General features: G+C 39.9%; 1 pseudogene; it reads left to right on the top strand.

The window, feature by feature from the left end:
• The first annotated feature begins 544 nt into the window (after window positions 1–544).
• On the top strand, window positions 545–1338 carry LOC133767781 (small ribosomal subunit protein eS1-like; annotated as a pseudogene).
• Window positions 1339–6960: the final 5622 nt, after the last annotated feature.

The raw sequence follows: 6960 nt of genomic DNA, 5'->3' as shown, positions 1-6960 counted from the left end.
ATGGTTATAATCATATTAATCCGTTCTCTGGAGAGTTGTTCTCCCCAATGATTCCTGATGAATCCATGTTTATTTGGGTAACAGTGAGTCATTGTATTTGGCTTATTTCCTTGGCTTTCTCTTCTAAGGTGGAATCATGCCGGGAAAAGCATGAAAACCTTGAGTTTTTAATTCAGGCAAGTTTTGCTCAGTTTGACCATCTCCAAAAGTAGAGAGAATTCTCTCATAATAGGGTTGTTGTACTGATAAGATACATACCCAAGGTTTTGTTTTTTTTTAACTCATTCTTCTTATTTATTTGAAAGAGAGAGAGAGAGAGAGAGAGAGAGAGAGAGAGAAATATCTTCCATTGGTTCACTTCCTAAATAGCTGCGATGGCTGGAGCTAGGCCAGTCCAAAGCCAGGAGCTTCTTCCAGGTCTCCCATTTAGGTAGCTAGGACCCAAGCACTTGGGCCACTATCTGCTGCTTTACCTTGCCATTAGCAGGAAGTTGGATGATAAGTTGGGCAACACTTCTGCCTTTTTGGCTCTCTGAGCACCACCATGGCGGTTGGCAAGAACAAGTACTTTACAAAAGGTGACAAAAAGGAGCCAAGAACAAAGTGGTGGACCCATTGTCTAAGAAAGATTGGTATGATGTGAAAGTACCTACTATGTTTAATATAAAAAATAATGGAGAAACACTAGTCACAAGGGTCCAAGGAATCAAAATTGCATCTGATGGTTTCAAGGGTCATGTTTTTGAAATGAGTCTTGTTGACCTTTGGAATGATGAAGTTGCATTTAGAAAATTCAAACTTATTACTGAGGATGTTCAGGGCAAAAACTTCCTAACTAAAAAGGCATGGATCTTACTCAGGATAAAATGTGTTCCATTGTAAAAAAAAAAAAATGGCAGACCATGATTGTGGCTCCTGTTGATGTCAAAACTACTGACGGTTATTTGCTTTGTCTGTTCTGTATTGGTATTATTGAAAACTGCAACAATCAGATACATATGACTTCCTATGCTAAGCACCAACAAGTCTGCCAAATCTAGAAGAAGATGATTGAAATCATGACATTGGAAGCACAAACAAATGACTTGAAAGAAATGGTCAATAAATGGATCCCAAATAGCATTGAAAAAGGCTTAGAGAAGGTTTATCAATCTGCTATCCTCTCAATGATGTCCTTGTTAGAAAACTAAAGATGCTGATGAAGCCCAAATTTGAACTGGGAAAACTCATGAAGCTTCATGGAGAAGTTATTAGTTCTGGAAAATCACTGGGGATGAGACAGCTGCTAAAATCAAATGAGCTTATGGATACGAACCTCCAGTCCAAGAATTTGTTTAAAATTTAAATTTCAATAGTGACAAATAAAAAAGTCCTATTTATGAAAAAAAAAAAAAAAAAAAAAGAAGTGGAGCAGCCGGGCCTTGAACTGGCACCCATATGACATGCTTGCTTCTTAGGTGATGCCTTTACCCACTATGCCACAATTCCAGCCCCATATTCGAGTTTTTAGTATAGACATTATTTCATCTTAACAATTTATCTAACATTTATTGAGCTTTCACAGTACACCAAGCCCTGTTTGTATGCCATCCTATCCAAATCCTCCAACTTCGTGGAATAGTTTCTTATATGATCTCTGTTTTCAGATAAAAGAACTCTGGCAAATAGTTCCCTATGAAAAGGCTAAAGGAAGACCATTGGTAGTCTGATAACAGAGCTAATGCTCTAGGTCATCATTGGAATATGCAATCCAGAGCAATCAGTTGGTAGGGAAATACATATCAGTTTAGAGAGAGCAGGAGGTCTGAACAGGCAGACAAAGCCAATATTATAAAGGAAGAAGAGGAAGATGTGCCTGGAAAAAGTGACAGACCATCACATGGCAAGAATGCCACCAGTGATCATCATTAGTGTAACAGAGGTAAAGGTGACATAACAATTAGTTGACTCTGAGAATACAGGTATTAAGCCACAGTTGATGAAATAGGTATAACTTTGAAGTAAAATAATAAAAACTGAACATTGAATAGAAACTGATCCCAAGGGAAATGGGCAAAAAACAGAATCTAATCAAGGAAGAGAATGAAAGGATTTTCCAGAGGGATGACAAGAATAGGCCACAAGAATTAGACTTGTAAGTTGGCATGATTACTTTTTGACATGTATACTGCTGTTTACAAAGTCACTGGCCTTTAAGCATGATGTCTCCATTACAGTCAGAAGCTTAAATTCTCAAAGATGCCTTCCAGGTTTGAGGATAAGAGTCATTTCTGGCCTGTAGTTAACCGTCATTCTAACTTGTAAATAGCGGGGAGAAAATATCTTAAACCCGGTATTTGTGTGTTAGGACTGCCATAATAAAATACTACCAAGCAGGTGGCATGACAACAGGCATTTATTTTCTTGTGGTTCTGGAATGTAGATGTAGAAGATGAGGTTACTGGCAGGGTAGGTTCCTTCTGTGGTCTGTAGATGGCCTTCTACATTTTGTGTCTTCATGTGGTCTTAACCTCTGTGTTTGTCATTTCAATCTTTTCATGTGAGGATACTATTCACTTGATTAGAGCCCACACTAATGCATCATTTTTATTTAATTATAGTTAATTACCTCTTTAAAGAGCTCTCTCTTCAAATTTAGTCACATTTGGAGGTGCTGGGGTTAGGACATTCACATATGAATTCTTGAAGGACACAATTCATTTCATAACAAAGTGAGATGCAAGCTTGTCAGTAAGTAGATAAGAGAAGTAGCTTTTGTATTGTTATTTCAAAAACCCCAGAGACTGTCATAGTTTGGGTTATATGAATAACATTAACCATGTAACCATCTCTTCTATGGCTAAGGATTTGTAGTCCCAAATTATTTATCAACAATACTTATTTATATCACACATCTTCTATCAAGATGGTTCACCCAAGAATGAAGACCAACTACTTCTGAAGTTACTCACTATTAAAAAGCCACTGTTAGCAGGCGCCGCGGCTCACTAGGCTAATCCTCCACCTTGCGGCGCCGGCACACCGGGTTCTAGTCCCGGTCGGGGCGCCAGATTCTGTCCCGGTTGCCCCTCTTCCAGGCCAGCTCTCTGCTGTGGCCAGGGAGTGCAGTGGAGGATGGCCCAAGTGCTTGGGTCCTGCACCCCATGGGAGACCAGGAGAAGCACCTGGCTCCTGCCATTGGATCAGCGTGGTGCACTGGCCGCAGTGCGCCTCCGCGGCGGCCATTGGAGGGTGAACCAACGGCAAAAGGAAGACCTTTCTCTCTGTCTCTCTCTCACTGTCCACTCTGCCTGTCAAAAAAAAAAAAAAAAAAAAAAAAAAAAAGCCAGATAAATAGAGCAGAGCATGCAAGTTTTAGCCAACACAGAATTTTACTCTCTGCTTTCTTATCCTTATATAGTTCTCTCTGGAAGCAAGGGAGCAAGGGCAAGTAAAGTATTTAAATTGAGAATTTATTTGTGTTGTTGTCCCTGAGGATGAAGACAGTCCTCTTAGGTTGGATATGGGTGATAACATCACTTTGTACTCTGCTTGTTAGAACTTAACTCATTTCCATTATGAAACAAGTAGTATCCACCATCCATAAAATATTTCCTCAAAAGAGAGAACAAACCTCCAGTGTTTGGGCTAGGGACATAAGGTGTCTCTAAACAAGTTTTTGAAAAATTTGCTACATTTTAGATTTTATCAATTCTAAGTATAACTTACCAGGCATTCTCATAAGCTTATGTTTAAGCCCATGTGTATCTCAATGGAAATCCAATCCATATGTTTCTGATTCATTTACACTTAGCTCATCAAAATATTGTTTTGCAAGAGCTATTTGAAGTCCAAAAAAGCTTTGAAAGCTTTTTTTCTTAGAAACAGGAAATCGGTTTTTGCCAAGTGTAAACAAACACATTCCCCTACTCCCTGTGCTCATATTTTAATTGGAAATTTAGAAGACAGAAGGTTAGAGAGCTCTCTAAACCTGTCCAAAAGCAGATTCATTCTCTATACAGCATGGTAATGAAGTGTGTTCCTAATTTCTTTATCTTCATTTTTTCAGTATAATTTTGTAAATTTCCCCTTTAATCTAAATTTTATGTTAAGATTTTAAAAATTTACCTTTTCATTGCATTCTTTATCTCAATAGTATACTTAAAAATAATTTTTGTTAGAAGAATATTGTGCAAAAGCATTTGCCTGATAGAGTTGCCAATAAAATGGTACCCATTTAATACATTTCTGAATCAGATCTGAAAAAAAAAATTTCTGCTTTGTATATTTGAGTTAGGAATATGACCACATTAATGCCAGAGTTAATTGTATCACAGTTTTTCTTCAGATTCTCTCAAAATTCAGTCAAAGCATGATAACAAGAATATTAGGTGAATCATGGGGTCTAGGAAGTTGAACTCAAATAAAAAGTGCCAAGAATATCAACCAACCATAGAAATTCCAAATTGTGAACATGTCATTCAAATTCATTTTTTTGGCATGTAGACACACCATCAGAAACACTGAATTTCATCAGTAGTAATTTTGAGCAATACTTTCTGTCTATCCGCAAGAATATAAGGTAAAAGGAGGTCAATCTGAATATGGCAGTACTAGCGATTGGTCAATGGGGCGGTGATCCAAGCCAAGTGGTGATTATGTAGTTGAGTTAACCCAGAACATCCAGGAGTAGAGAGTACCACAGTACCAGAGGTCAAGTGCAGACAGTGGTTCTGAAAAATAACAAGGTTTAAAACCAAACATGGAGTGAAGAAGCCGAATCCATATACGATGCAAAAAGTAAGCAATTGCATAAGAGCAGAGTGGAATATGAAAAAGAAAAATCAGAGGATGAAATGGAGAAACAGAATTTAAGACTTTGGATTGAAGAATCTGGGGTGAAAAAGAGGACCCATTCTTTACTGATGGGGGCCACACGGCTTGTGGATTACTCCAGTTTAAATCTGCACAGTGTGGGTGCTTAGAGTGGCTTTTCATGCAAGCCAGAGTCCCTTCTCTACCCATGACATAAGAATCACCTATGAAGGCAGAGGAAAAATGTACAGGGAGGGAAGCTGTGGTATTGTATACCCAGGCTTTAGCTCAAATCAAAACCCACTAATGACACATTTTATGGATGTTTTACTGATTAAATAAAAATATACTAGGAAATGGAAACCCAATGCCATTCAAAAAATTCAAATTTTATATGTTATTAACCTGATATCCGTGCATCTGAAAAATGGCTGATGATATAACTTAGACCTATTACCTCTTGAGATTTTTTTTTTTTTGACAGGTGGAGTGGACAGTGAGACAGAGAGAAGAGAGAAAGGTCTTCTTTTGCCATTAGTTCACGCTCCAATGGCCGGCGCGGCCGGCTCACCACGTTGATCCGAAGCCAAGGGCCAGGTGCTTCTCTCGGTCTCCCATGCGGGTGCAGGGCCCAAGCACTTGGGCCATCCTCCACTGCATTCCCGGGCCACTTCAGAGAGCTGACCTGGAGGAGGGGCAACCGGGACAGCATCGGGTGCCCCAACTGGGACTAGAACATGGTGTGCCGGTGCCACTAGGCGGAGGATTAGCCTGTTGAGCCATGGCGCCGGCCTACCTCTTGAGATTTCTACAAAAATATATACCTTGGAAAAGATGCTGAGGGTGAACACCAATAGAATTGTTTTTAGTAGAGACTAATAAGATGAAATCCGTGACCTCCATTGCCAAAGTATTTGGGGAAATCAATGGTGGTTTGTAAAATAATGACACATCAAGTAAGCATGGCCCCATGACTGAATGCAGGCTGTCGTCAGATGTTTATAGCAAGTCAGGTCAATTACTAACTTGAAGTATTGAAAGGAGCTTAGACGTCAGCAGTGTGGCACAGTAGGTTAATCCTCTGCCTGTGATGCTGGCATCCCATATGGGTGCTGATTCTAATCTGAGCTGCTCCTCTTCTGATCTAGCTCTCTGCTATGGCCTGGGAAAGTAGTAGAAGATGTCCCAAGCACTTGGGCCCCTGCACCCACATGGGAGACCCGGAAGAAGCTCCTGGCTCCTGGCTTCAGATCAGCGCAGCTCCAGCCAGGGCAGCCATTTGGGGAGTGAACCAGCGGATGGAAGATCTTTCTCTCTGTCCCTCTCACTGTCTATAACTTTACTTGTCAAATAAATAAACAAAATCTTTTTTTTTAAATTTTATTTAATGAATATAAATTTCCAGTGTACATCTTATGGATTACAATGGCTTCCCCCTCCCATAACTTCCCTCCCACCCGCAACCCTCCCCTCTCCCGCTCCCTCTCCCCTTCCATTCACATCAAGATTCATTTTCAATTCTCTTTATATACAGAAGATCAATTTAGTATAAAGATTTCAACAGTTTGCACCCACATAGAAACACAAAGTGAAACATACTGTTTGAGTACTAGTTATAGCATTAAATCACAATGTACAGCACATTAAGGACAGAGATCCCACATGAGGAGCAAGTGCACAGTGGCTCCTGTTGTTGACCCAACAAATTGACACTCTAGTTTATGGTGCCAGTAACCATCCTAGGCTGTCGTCATGAGTTGCCAAGGCTATGGAAGCCTTCCAAGTTCCCCGACTCTGATCATATTTAGACAAGGTCATAAAAGACAGGGCGAGGATAGTAACCAATGATCCTAAGAGTGGCATTTACCAGGTCTGAACAATTATACAGCATTAAGTGGGGAAGAGGACCATCAGTACACACAGGTTGGAAGTAGAGCCATTGGTGGTAGAGTAGAGGTTATGATTACAAAGGAATGAGGCCCAAGTGCACTAGACAGGGCCTAGAACAAAGGACAGAGTCAAAATCTTTTTTTTTTAAAAAAGGGATCTTAAAAGTCATGACACTCACATTGGTGTAGTCCCTGATTTCCCACTACATTATCTAGACTGTTTCCATGCTTTGAGACTGTAAATTACTGAGGTAGTTTCTCCTGATGTAGGCCACTT

This window comes from Lepus europaeus, chromosome 1 (assembly GCF_033115175.1).
Source record: "Lepus europaeus isolate LE1 chromosome 1, mLepTim1.pri, whole genome shotgun sequence".
Taxonomy (NCBI): Eukaryota; Metazoa; Chordata; class Mammalia; order Lagomorpha; family Leporidae; genus Lepus; species Lepus europaeus.
The sequence above is the reverse complement of the archived record's forward strand: the minus strand, read 5'-3'. Positions and strand labels throughout refer to the sequence as shown.